We start from the raw sequence: 18,821 nt of genomic DNA, 5'->3' as shown, positions 1-18,821 counted from the left end.
TAGTAGAAAGAATAGCTATAACTCTTTGACTGCTATTTCTAAATTCGGTGTGTGGTGTGGGCAATCGTTGCTAACCATTAATTACTTAGTATTTACTTACTTCTTAAACTTTCCTCAAATGGGGCTTTACAATGCCGAAATCTACTTGGTGAAATTAATGATTATTCCAATTAATTAATTTCACCCTATATTATTACTGATAACTATATATAATATATATATAATATATATATATATATTATATATATATATATAATTAATATATATATATATATATATATATATATATAATATATATATATTATATATATATATATATAAGCATGTTATGTATTCTGTTTGTGCGTACGTTAGTGTTTAATAAAGATAGATAGATATATATATAGATAAATAGATAGATAGATAGATAGATAGATAGATAGATAGACAGAGATATATTTTATGTATATAATACATATATTAGTATATATATATCTATATATATATATATATGTGTGTGTGTGTGTGTGTGTGTGTGTGTATAAATGTATATATATATATATACATACATATATTTATATGTATATAAATTTATATATATAATATAACTATATATATATATACACATACATATATTTATATATGTATATATATATATATATATATATATATATATATATATATATATATATATATATATATATAGATATATATATACATACATTAAAAGATGCAAAATTATCACACCTCTGATTCATCACAATGTCTGATGAACGGGAGCGTGAAACTCTGAGTAACAGTTCTGTGATAATTTTGCAGCTTATGCGCTCACTTGTGTGTGTGTGTGTGCGTGTGTGTGTGTGTGTGTGTGTATGTGTGTGTGTGTATGCATGTGTGTATGTGTCCATGTATCCGTGTGTATGCATGCGTGCGTGTATTTATGTATGTGTCTCCGTCCTTTATTTACCAAAACTTATGTGTCAACTACAGAGAAACTTCTGTAGAGCCTATTGTTGTTTTGTGCTTGTTATTGCTGTGGTTGTAGTGGTGGTGGTAGTGGTGCCTCATGCTGCTGCCGTCGTCGTGGTTACATCAATTGTTGTTGTTGTTGTTGTTGTTGTTATTGCTGAGGCGCTTGTCAGTATCGTTCTGATTATTGTCCATGTCATCGGTGAAACAGCTGTTTTGGATGTTGTTGTTTTCTTTTCTTTCAGGTGAAAATTAAGCGGGAAAACTGAGTAGCAAAGGTGAAATGTATCACCTTTGTAAATGTATATGTATACAACACACACACACACACACAACCCATCCACACACACATGCTAATATATATATATATATATACATACATACATATATATATACATATATATATGCATATATATATACTGTATATATATATGTATATATATATTACAGTAAATATATATGCTATATATATACTGCCTATATATATGTGATGTTATATATATATATATATATTATATATATATATATATATATATTATATATATGTAATATACATATATGTACATATGTTTGTGTCTGTGTATATATATATAATGCGTGTGCTTGTACCTATATGTGTGTATACAGAGATATATATGTATGCATATATATACACATGGAGACATATATATACATATATACATATATGTATACACACACACATACACTCACACACACACACATACACGAATACATTACACGCACGCAATTACACGTTCACACGACAGAACAGATACGACAGAACCGAACGAAATGACATGGCCATATCATAATATCGCTACGCCATCAGCGAGATTAGAGATCGCAAGATAAACCGGAGACGACATTCTATACGGCCCCTTACAACAAAGAGAAAGATAAACCGATAACAGCAACAGCAGCAGCAACTGCAACAACAACAACAACAACAACAGCAGCAGCAGCAGCGGCAGAAGCAGCAGCAAGGGGGGATTGTCTCGATGACATTTTCAATTTGTCGTTCTCGCTTGAATGACCGCGAGCATCACAGCCATTCATCACGAACGTTGACATCTGTTGACATCTTGTAATTTTATTTTTTACACGTTCGGCTCCCGATCGTAAAATCGCGAGATCGGTGCCCAGCGGCACGATGTGTCCTTTGAGCAAGACACTTTATTTCATGTGGCTCCAGTCCACTCAGCTGGCGAAAATGAGTCGTACCTGTATTTCAAAGAGACCAGCCTTGTCGCATTTGCATCACACTGAATCTCCTTGAGAACTACGTTAAGGGTAGTGGCTGTGTGGTAAGTAGCTTGTTTACCAACCACATGGTTCTCGGTTCAGTCCCACTGCGTGGCACCTTGGGCAAGTGTCTTCTTCTATAGCCTCGGGTCGACCAAAGCCTTGTGAGTCGATTTGGTAGACGGAAACTGAAAGAGGCCCAAAGTATATATGTATATATATATGTATGTGTGTGTATGTGTTTGTGTGTCTGTGTTTGTCTCCCTAACATTGCTTGACAACCGATGCTGGTGTGTTTACGTCCCCGTTACTTAGCGGTTCGGTAAAAGAGACCGATAGAATAAGTACTGGGCTTACAAAGAATAAGTTCCGGGGTCGATTTGCTCGACTAAAGGCGGTGCTCCAGCATGGTCGCAGTCAAATGACTGAAACAAGTAAAAGAGTAAAGAGTATGTCTGTGGAGTACTCAGCCACTTGCATGCTAATTTCATGAGCAGGCTGTTCAGTTTATTGGATCAATGGAAACTCTCGTCGTCGTTAACGACGGAGTGCCAGTTTTTCCAATCATTGCCCCAGTCTACTAAGCTGGCAAAGATAAGTCTTCCTTTTTATTCAAAGGCACGTGCATAGCTAAGGGTGGGCGGTGTCTGTGTGTGTGTGTGCGTGTATGTGTGCGTGTTTATGTGTGCGTGCGTGTGTGTGCGCGTGTGTATGTATATGTGTGCGTGCGTGTGTGTGCGTGCGTGTGTGTGCGTGTGCATGCGTACGTGTGAGTATGTGTGCGTGTCTGCTTGTATGTGTGTGTGTGAGTCTTCGTGTGTGTATTTGCCCCACCACCACCACCACTACCGCTTGACAACCGATGTTAGTGTGTTTACGTCCCCGTAATTTAACGGTTCAGTTTAAGAGACCGATAGGATAAGCACCAGCCTTTAAAAATAAGTAGGAAACATTCTTCAAGGCGGTGCCCCAGCATGGCCACAGTCTAATGACTGAAACAAGTAAAACATAGAAGAAAAAAATAACGGATAGCAGAATTGATCGAGGGATCATGATCTTTTGTAAGGTTTGAAAAGAAAGCCCTTAGTAAGAAATAAAACCGTTAACACCAGAGAAGAATTCCCTCGATTTCAGCACGTGTATAGCTTTATATATAAAAGTGAAGTTGTGTGTCTGTCTCCTACGATTTAGATTCCTAACTACTCCCACATTTTGCGGTGCAGTTTAACCAAAACCGGGTATCTTATAGTCGTGATTCATATCGAGCCCTTCTGGGTATTAGCGCGCGTCTACGATGAGTCTACGATTTAAAAAAAAATTTACCATCATTTTTTTCCATTTTAATGCATTTTTTCGCTATTATATAAGGGAAGTAACTCTCTAAAAATGTCTAAGATGAGTCAACGATTTTTAAAAAATTTACCATCATTTTTTTTTTCCATTTTAATGCATTTTTTTTCTATTTTTTGGCTATAACTCTCTAAAAATGTTTATATAGTTATTTCCCTTACAACCCCGAGCAACGCCGGGCGATACTGCTAGTATTTGATAAAGTAGATTAGGACCATTGGTGTCTTATTCCAGCATGTGGCATTACCTCTCGTAATTGCCCTTACTATAATTTTATATATATAAAATTATATATTTCGTGTTAATTTTTACCTTAATTGGTTTACCCCCTGGCTACTTGATAAAATCTTATATAGATTTTACCCTTAAATTTAAGTGAGATATATATAAATATATCTTTTGAGATACTCTTACTCTTTACTCTTTTACTTGTTTCAGTCATTTGACTGCGGCCATGCCGGAGCACCGCCTTTAATCGAGCAACTCGACCCCGGGACTTATTCTTTGTAAGCCCAGTACTTATTCTATCGGTCTCTTTTGCCGAACCGCTAAGTGACGGGGACATAAACACACCAGCATCGGTTGTCAAGCAATGCTAGAGGGACAAACACAGACACACAAACACACACACATACACATACATATATATATACATATATACGACGGGCTTCTTTCAGTTTCCGTCTACCAAATCCACTCACAAGGCTTTGGCCGGCCTGAGGCTATAGTAGAAGACACTTGCCCAAGGTGCTACGCAGTGGGACTGAACCCGGAACCATGTGGTTGGTAAACAAGTTACTTACCACACAGCCACAAATATATCTTTTCCTAAAGATGCGCTCGCGAGCATTACCGTATTCACGAAAAGTGAGAGAGTTCGAACCCTACATGCAATCCTTGTGTTTTCAAAAGAGAGTGGCGTTGTGGGTCAGTGACATCTTCCTGATGTCAGATTACCTAGAAATGTAATAAAATCCGTATGATCTCAATATCGTGAGGGAAACATAATCTTTTACAGTGCAACGTCTCATTTGTGGTTCAGTATATTTATATATTATAGATCAAGATCATACGTAAGGTTTGTATTCTTCACAGGCCGAAATTCTAAAGTCAGAAACGAAGCTGTTAATGCTCGAAAGACTGACCGTTATGTAAACCACTTCGAGGAATGTGAAGACGCAGGCTGGAAAGCGGAGCATTTTCCGATCGAAGTCGGATGTAGAGGGTTTGTTGGACACAGTGTCAAGCGACTGTATATATATATATGTATGTGTATATGTGTGTGTTTGTGTGTCTGTGTTTGTCCCTCTAGCCTTGCTTGACAACCGATGCTGGTGTGTTTATGTCCCCGTCACTTAGCGGTTCGGCAAAACAGACCGATAGAATAAGTACTGGGCTTACAAAAGAATAAGTCCCGGGGTCAAGTTGCTCGATTAAAGGCGGTGCTCCAGCATGGCCGCAGTCAAATGACTGAAACAAGTAAAAGATTAAAGAGTAAGAGTATCTCAAAAGATATATTTATATATATCTCACTTAAATTTAAGGGTAAAATCGTTAGGCCCAACTCATCATAAAGTAGATACCACCATGACCGATATCCAAACTACAGTGGAAAAGGCTAGCCACTGGATTCGGTTTAAAAGAGACGATGAGCGATGGCAAGAAGAATATTGAGTTTTATTTGATAACCAGTTGATCTAGCAAGCGGGGCCTTAATATCAGTGAGGAGGCTCGGTGCGCATTGATGCCGTCTAGAGTTAGATCCTGAAACGGCGCGCATTCTCTCCTGATGACCCCATACACTTGCTGGCTTCCGGTATGCGGAGCTTTCGACTGGTAGCACTTGCATGTGCAAGTTGTTTGCAAAACATCAAAGTTCTTCGCAAATTTGCTACCAAGTTCTTCGGCTTGACCGGCCGAAGACCTTTTTCGCCGATCGAAAAAACAAGATCGAAAACGGTAATCATGTAATAGTTGAACCTCTACTATTGATTTGAGAAATCCCCCCCCCAAAAAAAAAACAAACGTGAATATTGATTTTGACTTACCCTCGTACACACACACACACACACACACACACACACGTATGTATGCAGATATTAGAACATATATACACACATGTGAACAAATGTGTGTATGCTCGCGATCGTGTATGCGTGTGTGTTTGTGTGTGTGTGTTATATAATATTATATTTGTCCAATGCATTTGAAACCTTAAACCACGAGACAAATAACCTGTATGTTGGACTGCAGGCCTATTCCCTTTCATGTATTGTAATTGTATACTCTGTTATAAAATCCGGATTACATAGGGTATATGTAGGTAGCAAAACAAAACAAAACCTATGAGTTTGTTTACAAGGTATTCAGTTACGGTATCTTACGTACATTTCATGAACATAAAGTGATTATTAATTGCCAAGTGCAAATCACATAACCAAGATACATCGTCAAATCAAACCGTCAGAGACGTGTAAATTTTTAAGCATATCATTATTGAATTAAAATGATGGAGATGACGAGTTTTAGTTTTAGTTCCTCCCTTACAGTCGGCCTGAACAGCGAGATGTCCCCAATAATCCCAGTTTTAAGCATAGTCGCCAGCACCTTCACAGGTGATGCTAAATTGCTTCGGTTCTTCTTTGAAAGGGGCGCACCAAGTCTTCTTGGATCTCTCCCTCTCTTTCTTCGTCCTTCTGGTGGTATTCACTGTACAGCTTTCTTGGGTATTCGTCCTTCTGGCAGCCGAAAAGCATGGCCTGAAAATCTCACTCTTTCGTTCTGCCATAATCTCCAGCAGGCTGCGCAGGTTGGCTCTTCTCAAGACTTCAGAGTTTGAAATTCTGTCCCTGTAAATTTGTGGTTCTCAACCGAGGTCCTTATGGCCCATAGAAGTCTTATAAGATTTGTTTGTATAAAATTTACGAGATCAGCGCAGGCGTGGTTGTGTGATAAGAAGCTTGCTTTCCTAGCCGTATGGTTCTGGGTTCAATCTCACTGTGTGACATCTTGGGCAAGTGTCTTAATAGCCTCGGACCGACCAGAGGATTGTGAGTGGATTTAGTAGATGGAAACTGAGAGAAGCCCGTCATATATGTGGGGGCGCGCGCGTATGTATGTGTGTATAGAATGTTTGAAGTGGTGTACAGATATTGTATAGAATCTCCTGCAACTTTTCTGGACGGTCTCCTTGTTTAAGTTGGTGAATGCTGCCATAAAGCTGCCTTCAGTTCATCTTTGGTGTTACAAGGAGTCTTGATGGTTTCTCGCTCAACTGTGCCCCACACATAATAATCAAGAGAATTGCAGTCTGGGCCAGATGTTAGGGGAGATGTGGTCGCAGAAATTGTTGGACAGTCATAACTGGGTTCTCCTGCTGGTGTGGTGTAGTGCAGATCCTATTGCCAGACGTAGGGTCTTCCAGCAGCCACCCTCTACCCCCAGTGCAGTCCTACCTCCTCCAGGCACTTGATGAAGGCCTCCGTGTTGAGTATAAGGCCGTGTGGGATGATGAATGGAGGCATAACGTCGCCATCACTAGTGATCACTCCAAACACCATGATGTTGACCGGATGTTTGATCTTTACCACTCACTGTAAATGTCTTAGATTACTCTGTCGTCACATTGATACCCAAACACTCTGAAATGTTCGTATTGGAGCTTCCAGCATGACTGCCAATCAGTACAGCATGTCGTTTCCAAATTTCTGCCAGAGTGAATTGCCTCATGGTATTGTTTTTCTCAGAAACGGTGCCGAACTGACCCTACTCTACCGTGTAGTCGACAAAATCCAAAACAAGCAATGCGCATGCTTGAAATAAAAAATATATAATGGCGATAATTTTCCCATCGCATTATGTATATATATTAATGTATGTATGTACCTATATATCTATTTATGTGTGTGTGTGTGTGTGTGTGTGTGTGTGTGTGTGTGTGTGTGTGTGTGAGTGCCTCTCTCTATATATATGTGTGTATTTAGACACACACACACACACACACACACACACACACAGATTGATGGATAGATAGACAGACAGATGGATGGATAAACAGACAGACAGATAGATAGATAGATAGATAGATAGATAGATAGATAGATAGATAGATAGATAGATAGATAGATAGATAGATAGATAGATAGATAGATAGATAGATAGATAGATACCGAGTTATCTAGCTTGCAAGATATTCAGAAAGTTAAAAGTACATTCCAGAAGGTTTAAGACTTTCTTTTGTTTGTTTTTTAAAATTTTTTTTAGGTGAGGCAGTTTTAACTGTCTTACACGACAAGCCATAACTTTCAACTTCAGAAAAAAGTATATTACCGCTCTAATGATTTAGTGCATGTTTATGTTTTAGATATATGAACTACTGACGATATATATATGTATATATATATATAATATATATACAAATTGAGATAGGGGTTGTAAATGCAACCCTCCATGGGATAACATATATCCAATCTACCGCTAGTAAAGTACCCAACAAAGTTAATACATAAATGTTAATAATTGCGATGCAATTAATTCACTTACTGTATTATATGGGCAAAGGTAAAATGTTTTACCACAAATTCATAATACAAAATAAGAAAATGGAGAAATACATCTCGATATTTGATTTTAGATGTATTTCTCCATTTTCTTATTTTGTATATATATATATATATATATTATATATATATATATATATATATATATTACATTTTATAAAGGGCTTAGTAAAATAAATTACTTTGCCACATACTGAACTCATTAGAAATAGCAGCCAAAAAAATTTTTTTAGCCATTTCCAATACTTAAAGAAAATTTCTCTCAGATAGTGTTTACTCAAAATTCCAGAGTAATTTATTTTACAAAGCCCTTTATAAAATGTAATATTTTCTTAAATGGTCCCTTTACATACTGAATACTTGGTGAAATTGATTAATAATTAATTAATTTTACCCTCAATTGTTGAATTTATATATATATATAATATATATATCTATTATATATATATTATATATATAATATATATATATAATACATACATACATATATATAAGAATTGTTAGCGTAATGAGATAAAGAAACCAAGGCTGTGTAGATATTAGAACATTCATAGATAGAAGGTCTTACAGCTGTTTCCAGGATATTTATTAATTATCTTACAACTACAAATACCCCGCCTCACTGCTCGTCCTACTGCTGTGTCATGGTTCCATCAAGAAAAGTTCCATCTACCGTTTAAAATGTGACTTATGTCAGTGAATCAGTCAACCATCTACAAACTACATACAATAATACCTATTTCTTTACTACCCACAAGGGGCTAAACACAGAGAGGACAAACAAGGACAGACAAACGGATTAAGCCGATTACATCGACCCCAGAGCGTAACTGGTACTTAATTTATCGACCCCGAAAGGATGAAAGGCGAAGTTGACCACGGCGGAATTTGAACTCAGAACGTAAAGACAGACGAAATACCGCTAAGCACTTCGCCCGGCGTGCTAACGTTTCTGCCAGCCTGCCGCCTTACATACAATAATACCTCCATAGTTTCCCTCCACCTTTAAACTTCATTGAAAAAAAATTCATAGAAAACGAATATGAAAAAAAAAATGCGCGCAAAGCAACGGGAGGGTGCGGAGATGACCTCGGAAAATTCACAAGATCCGAGTTTTTCCCTCGTAAATTTTAGGAAAATGGGGGTTTTTCAATGAAATTTTAGAGAAAAACCTTTCAAACGGCTTACATTACAATTATAAAGTAAAATCTTTTCCAAGGGGTGGGGAGAGGACTTCGGAAAATTCACAAGATCCGAGTTTTTCCCTCATAACTGGAATATATATATATATATATATTATATATATAGATATATATATATATATATATATATATATATATATATTATGAATTAGAAAAAAAAAACACCTTTTATAAATTCAATAATGAAAAATTAAATTATACACCATTTAGAAAAATTACATATTACGTATATTATTATTATTATTATTATGTATATATATATATGTGGGTGTGTATGTGTATATATGTGTGTGTGTGTATATATGTGTGTGTATACATATGTGTGTGTATACATGTGTCTGTGCATATATATATATATATATATACATATATATATTGTTGTGTGTGTGTGTGTGTGTTGGTGTGTGTGTGTGTATGTGTGTAAATATATGTGTGTATATATATATGTATATGATATATATATATGTATGTATCTCTCTATCTATATATATTCTTTTACTTTTACTTGTTTCAGTCATTTGACTGCGGCCATGCTGGAGCACCGCCTTTAGTCGAGCAAATCGACCCCGGGACTTATTCTTTGTAAGCCCAGTACTTATTCTATCGGTCTCTTTTGCCGAACCGCTAAGTGGTTAGTGACGTAAACACACCAGCATCGGTTGTCAAGCAATTCTAGGGGGACAAACACAGACACACAAACGCATACACACACATATATATATACATATATACGACAGGCTTCTTTCAGTTTCCGTCTACCAAATCCACTCACAAGGCATTGGTCGGCCCGGGGCTATAGCAGAAGACACTTGCCCAAGATGCCACGCAGTGGGACTGAACCTGGAACCATGTGGTTGGTTAGCAAGCTACTCACCACACAGCCACTCTTACTATATATATATATATATATATACATATATATAAAGAAAAAAAGAGAGAGAGAGAGAGAGAGATAAGGGTTAAAGAAGCGTAAAAATAATTTAAGATAAACACCACATAGTTTGGTAGTACTACGCTAGGGTTTCAATGTGATTTCGGAATATAACGAGGAAAAATTCGAATCTTTGGGATTTTCCGAAAGTCCTCTCCCCACTTCAAGATTTTCCCTCATAACTTTTTTTTATAATCGTAATGTATGCCGTTTGAAAGGTATTTCTTTAAGATTTCATTGAAAAAAACCCTCATTTTCCTAAAAGTTATGAGGGAAAAACTCGGATTTTGTGAATTTTCCGAGGTCCTCTCCCCACCCTCCCGTTGCTCTACGCGCTTTTTAATTTTTTTTTTTCATATTCATTTCCTAGCCATTTTTTTTTTACACCTGTTGCATTATTTTTTTCTGATTTTCGTTTCCCAGTCAAGTTGTAAACATTAAAACCAAAAATACTTTTTCCTCCCCGTCATTCCAGCAATCGTTATTGCAGACGACCATCACTCGCTTCTCGCTTATTTTTTTCTCGTCCATTCCCGACATTCCTAGCGCTCTCTCTCTCTCTCTCTCTCTCTCTCTCTCTCTCTCTCTCTCTCTCTCTGTCTTTCTCTCTCTCTCTCTTACACACATACACACACGACTTTCTACTTCTGCTACTCTCTCTCTCTCTTTCTCTTTCTCCCTGTCTTTCTTACTCACGTCCCTCTACATCTGCTTGTCTATCTATCTCTTTCTCACACGTCCATCTACTTCTATAGCTCTCCCTCCCTTTCTCCCTCTCTATCTCTTACACACACACACACACACCACACCACACACTCACACACGTGTTCCTCTTATGTTATTCTCTCGCACACGCACACACACACGCACATATACATACACACATCCCCTACTTTCCTACTTCCATTCTCCCCTCTCTCTCACTTCTACTTCTACTCTCTCTCTCTCTGCTCTCACTCTCTTTCTCCCTTTCCCTCTCACGCACTCACTCTCTCTCCTTCTTTCTCTCCGTCTCATACCCATACTCTTTCTATTAGTGATGTCTCCGTGCATTCGCCTTTCTTTCCCTCTCATTCCGTGAGACACGTTTTCCCTTCTCCATCTTTACCCCGCTCCCCTCCACCTCGTACCCTTCCCTATACACATGTGTCTGTCTCTTTTTCATTTATTTCTTCTACCCGTTTCAGTCACTGGAATGTGGCCATGCTGGGGCACAACCTTAGAGGGTTTAGCCTAACAATATCGACCCCCAGGACTTAATTTTTAACTCTCATACTTTATCAGTTGTTTTTGCCGAACCGCTACGTTACGAGAACATAAACAAACCAACACCAGTTGTTAAGTAAGAGGATACAACGATAAACACTCTCACACACACACACACACATTCTTTTATCCTTTTACACGTTTCGGCCTTAAGGCTGCTAATAGTTTCATCTTAGTGGAGGCGCAATGGCCCAGTGGTTAGGGCAGCGGACTCGCGGTCATAGGATCGCGGTTTCGATTCCCAGACCGGGCGTTGTGAGTGTTTATTGAGCGAAAACACCTAAAGCTCCACGAGGCTCCGGCAGGGGATAGTGGTGATCCCTGCTGTACTCTTTCACTACAACTTTCTCTTACTTCCTGTTTCTGTTGTACCTGTATTTCAAAGGACCGGCCTTGTCACTCTGTGTCACGCTGAATATCCCCGAGAACTACGTTAAGGGTGCCTGTGTCTGTGGAGTGCTCAGCCACTTACACGTTAATTTCACGAGCAGTCTGTTCCGTTGATTCGGATCAACCGGAACCCTCGTCGTCATAACCGACGGAGTGCTTCCATACAGTTTCATCTTTTTTTGTTTTTTAATTTTGATAATTTAACTAGTTATATTCATAATATACGCCATGTGTCTCCAAGCAATCTTTCAGGTTCTGTTCATGCGTTACATATATTTTACTAGGACGCTGGACAGTGAGATTACAAGGAAAAGCGAGTTTTGCTTCCACCAGCGAAAGTTATACGTATCTTTCAAAAAGTTCCATACCAATTTAACTTTATGCAGCATTAGCTGTTTATGCATAGGCTATGTGGGAGACAGAATAAAGGGGTTTTTGTTAGCTTATCTCTCCGAAAAAATAGCTCCCTTTGCTGTTGAATGAAATAAACTCAAAGAGGGGAAGTTTCAACGTCTTCTTTCAAGTTCATTACACCATTTATGCGGCTGTTTCTGACAAGAAATTTCTCTTTCAGGTAAAACAACGATATTTTGTAGTCACTATTCATAATCTACTTCCAAAACACTTCAGTAGCTCTACTTTGCATCGCTTGCAAACTTAAATGTTCTATGATCATTAAAGTGCAATGACATCCACAATAACCAGCCTTGAATTTGGTTTTCTGTTCCTATCTTAATCGGAAACATAGACTGCCGTGCTACTCATAAATCTTCTTGGCAATTCAATTATTTGGTGAAAAAAATACCACCAAAGCAACTTAAACCGTCCAAAGAATTGATCCCATGTTAAGCCATTCTTTACCCCGTAGAATTGATCCCATGTTAAGCCATTCTTTATCCCGTAGAATTGATCCCATGTTAAGCCATTCTTTATCCCGTAGAATTGATCCCATGTAAAGTCATTCTTTACCCCGTAGAATTGATCCCCTGTAAAGACATCAGTGTCTTAGTTTGAAACTTTTGGACTTTTACTAGATGTCTTCTAATACCGAGAATCTGTGGATCTTATTTGTTGACTACATACATACAAACATCATCATCATCATTGTTCGACCGTGGTCGAGACAATGGAATTTACCATGCTACGCCAGACTTCACGGTCCATCATGGCATTACGGAGGTCCTGTTGCTGGATGCCTGTATCCCTGGAGATTACATCAGGGTAGGAGAGTGTGCGCCCTCTGGCATTGCGAGTAGATGGCTTCCAGAGGAGAAGAGTAGAAATTACCTCTTTTTCAGCTCTACAACAATGTCCAGCAAACTGGACTCTCTTACCTTTCACAAGAGATGACACAGGTGGTAGTTTCCCATATATTTGCATTTTGGTTGGATGGCGCTTCCACGAGAGATTTTGAGCTCTCATACAAACATACATACATGTGAGTGTGTACATACATACATAGACACATGCATGCATGCATACATACATACATACATACATACATACATACATACATACATACATGTTTATTTACATGAACGTATACCAGGTGTCACTGAGTAAGTTTGTGTTAAAGCATTATATTGATGTTTAAATTTGTCTCCTGGGACACTCGACAGATACGCATTTTGAAACATACGTTCACACACGCACGCACGCACACTTATGTATACCGGGACAAAGAGAGAGAGAGAGAAAGGGAGGAGAGAGAAACAGAGGAAGATGACATTATAAACACAGATTTACATACATATACATATACATATATATATATATATTAAACACAGACTTACATACATATACATACTCGTACACACACGCTCAAAGAGAGAGAGAGAGGGGGGTGAGAGAGAGATTTTAAAGGAGAGAGAGATAATTGAATGAATCGCAGGGTAAGAATGTTGGAATCGAAAGAGAGAAGCGTAAAAAAGAAGCCAGGATTAAGAAAGACAGAAAGAGAGAGAGAGAGAGAGAGAGAGAATGAAGCGAGAGGGGAAAAGAAAGAGCGAACGGGGGACGAGATCTGGTTTCTGGAATGGAAGTAAAAGAAAGATAGATAGACAGATAGATAGACAGAGAGACAGACAGAACAACAGACAAATTAGCACAAGAAGATATATATATATATATATAATACAGAGAGAGAGAGAGAGAGAGAGAGAGAGAGAGAGAGAGAGAAAGAAAGAGAGAGAGAAAGAGGCTGACAGACCGACAGTGAGACAGAAACTGGTTGACAGATAGATAGATAGATAGATATGTTTCTTTATTAGCCACACAGGGCTGCACACAGACAGGACAAAATTACAAGGTAGAGCTTTTATATTGGGGGTAAAAGAAGGGGGTTTGGTTTTCGATCAAAAGGGATCGTAAATGGAAAGAAAGAGGATAAAAAAGGGGGGGATAAAATAAAATTTTAAAAAAAGATAGATAGATAGATAGATAGATAGATAGATAGATAGGTAGGTAGGTAGGTAGATAGATAGATAGATAGATAGATAGATAGATAGATAGATGGATAGATAGGTAGGTAGATAGATAGATAGATAGATAGAGAGAGAGAGAGAGAGAGAGAGAGTGAGACATAGACCGACAGAGACGGTGAGCGAAAGGAATATTTTAAGAGGAGAATAAGGGAGAGTGAGGTGGTATATTGAGGAAGTATGAGAGAGGGGCATTGTTATACGAAGATTAAGGGGCTAATAGGGTATTTATAAAAAGACAGGACTGGGGACAGGGGACAGGGGCAGGGGATATAAGACAAAAGGTAAGACAGGGAGGTCGAGTGCGTGTGTGAGCAAATGGAGGTTAAACCTGGATAGGAGACGAGTGAAGGGGCGAGAGAAAGGAGTGCAGAGAGAGAGAGAGAGACATATAGAGGAAGAGAAAGAGAGAGATACAGAGTGATAGACAGACATATAGAGAAAATGAAAGGAGAGAGCGAAAGAAAAATATAGAAAGAGATAGACTGGCGGAGAAAGAAAGATGCTGAAAGAATTAGAGACAAAGAAATAGAACGGCGTAGGGTGAAAGAGAAAGAGAGAGAGAGAGAGAGAGAGAGACAGAGACAGAGACAGACAGACAGACAGACACACACACACACACACACACATATGCATATATACAGAGAGGGAGAGAGAGAGAGTGACTGATAGGTAGATAAACAGATCGATAGATCATCATCATCATTGGGTTGATCTTGTTCGATAGATTGATAGTAAGAGAGAAAGATAGGCTATAAAAGAAGAGGGAGAACAAAGTAAAAAAAAGAGAAACAGTAATAGACACGGAGAGAGAGAGAGAGAGTGAGAGAGAGAGGGAGAATTAGGGAGAGAGAGAGAGAGAGTGCGAACAAAGAGAATAAATACAAGAGAGACGAGACCTGGATACAAAGGAGAGAAAGCGCACGGAAAGAGGGAAAATATAATATTCCGAGAGAAAAACGAAACAGAGACAACATATATAATTAAAAAGAGGTATATATACTTGTATAACCATATATAAATATATATTTATGTGCGTATCTTTAAAGGTATATATTATATATAAATATGTAATATGTATATATGTATGCATATGTAATACATATATATATATATATTATATATGTATGCATATGTAATATATATATACATATACATGCTGATAGATGTATATACAAGAACGAGGGAAGATTATATAGAGGTGATGTATAGAATGAAAGAGAGAGAGAGAGAGAGAAAGGCCAGGGAATCAGAGATAACGTATTTATATTATTATTATTATTATTATATAGAAGTATATATAAACATATGCGTGTGTATATATTTCTATAGCAATTGCGTTAGATATAGGTAGAGCGTGTATATATAAGTTTGTGCGTTTGTATGTATATATATATAATATATATGAATACATGTATGTTTCTAAGTATGTATAACTGTATGTAGTATGTGTGTATGTATATATATCTGTATGTATGTATGTATGTATGTTTGTATGTATGTATGTATATATGTGCGTATGTAAAATGGTATGTTTCTATGTATGTAAGCTTGTGTATATAAGGGAGACAGACGGACATGTTTATATAAATATATATATATAATCCGACATGTATAATTAGTGCATCTTTTCCCTGACTAATGGTCTCTTAGACGATTCGCTTGTATATATATATACATACATACATACAAACATACATACATCATATACACAGGTGTGTTGATGCAAACAGGGGGAAATTAGAACTGAAAATATGAGCATATGTATGTTCTTATTAATATTGAGCAGAAATAACCGAATGGACATCATTTCGTGCCACAGGGAATCAAGGTCCTTGAGTTTGCGTGCGTTGGCACTTATCAGACGCACGAAACTCTCGACCTCGGGTCACTCTGATGCTTCTGCTAAAGATAAATAAATAAATAAACATGTGTGTGTGTGTGTGTGCAATATATATATATATATATATATATATATATATATATATATATATATATATATATATATATATATATATATATATATATATAATATATATACAAACATTTATATATATAAAGAGAGAAAGAGAGCGATCTATAGTGATCGATCAGGAAAAGTTCATATCACATACATACATTCATACATATGCGCTCATATAGACCCACTCACACACACACACACACACATATATATATATATATATGTATAGGTGTGTATATACATGTGTGTGTATATTATATGTGTATATATATATTGTATTGTATCGGTATAGGTGGTTGCAGTTCACCTGACAAGGGATTTGTCTTCAATTAAATGAAAGAAAGAGAGAAAGAGAATAGCGAAGAGACAAAGAAGGAAGGAAGAAAGAAGCCAGAGAAGAACAAATAACGTGAAGCAGCCTCAGTGGAAGACCACCTATTTTTACACATGACATGAGGTAAGAATCACATTCGTCTGCTTTCATACTCATTCTTTCTCTCTATCTCGAGCTGTCTTTTTTATTTCTTTTCTCCATGTCTCTCTCTCTCTCTCTCTCTCTCTCCCCCTCTCTCTCTCTTTATTTCTTTATTTCTTTGTTTCACTCTCCTCTTCCACCACCGCTCTTCATCATCATCATTGTCATCATCATCGCCGTCACCACCACCATCATCATCATCATCATCATCATCATCATCATCAAAGACAACGATTGATCCTCTAACAGGTCATTCGATAAGCTAGAAATAGCAGCGAAATTTATCAGCACCAATATACAAAAAATGAAGCAAAAAAACCCATCTCCCTCCACAAAAAAACTGCCTTACAAAATATAATAAAATAAAATTAAATTAAATTAAATTAAATTAAATTAAATTAAAGAACACATTGGATGATGCATTCCTAGGTACATATATCATCTCTATGTCTGGGTTAAATAAAAAGAATAAAATTCAAAAATAACGGGATGTTTTACAGTTTGTGTGTCTTCGATCACAGATCGAACTAGGGCGGCCTAGTGGTGGGGGCCGGGGTTGGGGGGGGTTTAAACAAAAACAAGAATTGCCATCATCACCGCCACACCGTCATCGTCTTTCTCTCTTCGTTGTCGACGTCATCGTTTTCATCATCATCATCATCATCATTATCATCGCCAGCGCAGCCAACATCATCATCATCATCGTGATCACCATTCATCACTACCACTGCGACTACCACGACCATCATGGGAATGATGATGGTCATCATCATCATCATCATCGTTATCATCGTCGTCACAATCATCACCACCGCCATCATCATCATCATCATCATCGTTATCATCGTCGTCACAATCATCACCACCGCCATCATCATCATCATCATCATAATCATCATCATCACGACCACCACCACCACCAACACCACTATCATCACCATCATCACCATCATCACGATCACCACGATCATCCTCATCACCACCACCACCACCACCATCACCACCATCACTAACCTCCTCGTCGTCGTCATGGCCGTGAATCAAACGATGAATCAAATGTGTGTGACATCATTTTCCACTCAGTGACACAAATATATCCAACACAGCATCTTCAATTACCATCGTCTTTAACCAGACCTGCGCTACACCACAAACACTGTACGACACCACCCTACACCATACCATACCATACCACACCATACCACACTGTACTACATCACACCACGTTATAACCCCCCCACCACCACCATACTACACGATTCTATATACTCCGTTATACCACATAAAACCCATACCACGCTGTGTTATACCATACCATACCATGCCGTACTGTACTACGTTACGCCATACCTTACAATACCATACACAGGACCACACAGAAACTCCTTCGCTACACCATACATCAAGCCCAAGTAAAACCCACCGCCGCCGCCATCAACACCATTCAACCTCCCTCGAGCATCTCCGCCGCCGCCATCATCATCATCGTCCTGACCCCCCATCTCCGTCGGCGCCACCGTCATCGCGGTATCAATCGACCCCTTTACTTCGCCTTCTAATATCCCTCCTCCTCACCTTTTGCTGTCTTTTCATTCCTCTCTCTTCTCCTCCTTGTTCACTGTCCCTCTTCCTTCCAATCTCTTTCTTTCTTTCTTTCTTTCTTTCTTGAGCCCTCCTACCCTCTATCCACTTCTCTCTCTCTCCTCTCCTCTTTCTCTCCTTTACCTCTCCTACCTTTCTCTCTTTATCTCTCTCTTGCTCTCTTTTTCGTTGTCCCTTCTTCCCTCTCTCTCCTCTCCCCTTTCTCTCTTTACCTCTCCTACCTTTCTCCCGTTATCTCTCTCTTGGTCTCTTTTTCATTGTCCTTCTTCCCTCTCTCTCTCTCTCTCTCTATCTCTCTCGCTTTCTTCCTCCCTGTCACCCCCTCCTTTCGTCTTTTGTCTTTCACTCCTACTCCCTTTCGCTCATTTTTTTTCTCTTTCCCTCCTACCCTCTCTCTCTCTCTCTCCCACTCC

At 38.2% G+C, this 18,821-nt stretch overlaps 1 long non-coding RNA gene across 1 annotated transcript; it reads left to right on the top strand.

Moving 5' to 3' along the window:
- The first annotated feature begins 14,954 nt into the window (after positions 1-14,954).
- Positions 14,955-16,713, top strand: LOC118761310. Its single transcript, XR_004997281.1, has 2 exons — positions 14,955-15,361; positions 16,624-16,713. It is a non-coding gene; the product is annotated as an uncharacterized LOC118761310 (long non-coding RNA).
- The last annotated feature ends 2,108 nt before the right edge of the window (positions 16,714-18,821 follow it).

Source organism: Octopus sinensis, unplaced genomic scaffold (genome assembly GCF_006345805.1).
Source record: "Octopus sinensis unplaced genomic scaffold, ASM634580v1 Contig11966, whole genome shotgun sequence".
Classification (NCBI taxonomy): domain Eukaryota; kingdom Metazoa; phylum Mollusca; class Cephalopoda; order Octopoda; family Octopodidae; genus Octopus; species Octopus sinensis.
This window is presented reverse-complemented; position numbering and strand designations above follow the sequence as displayed.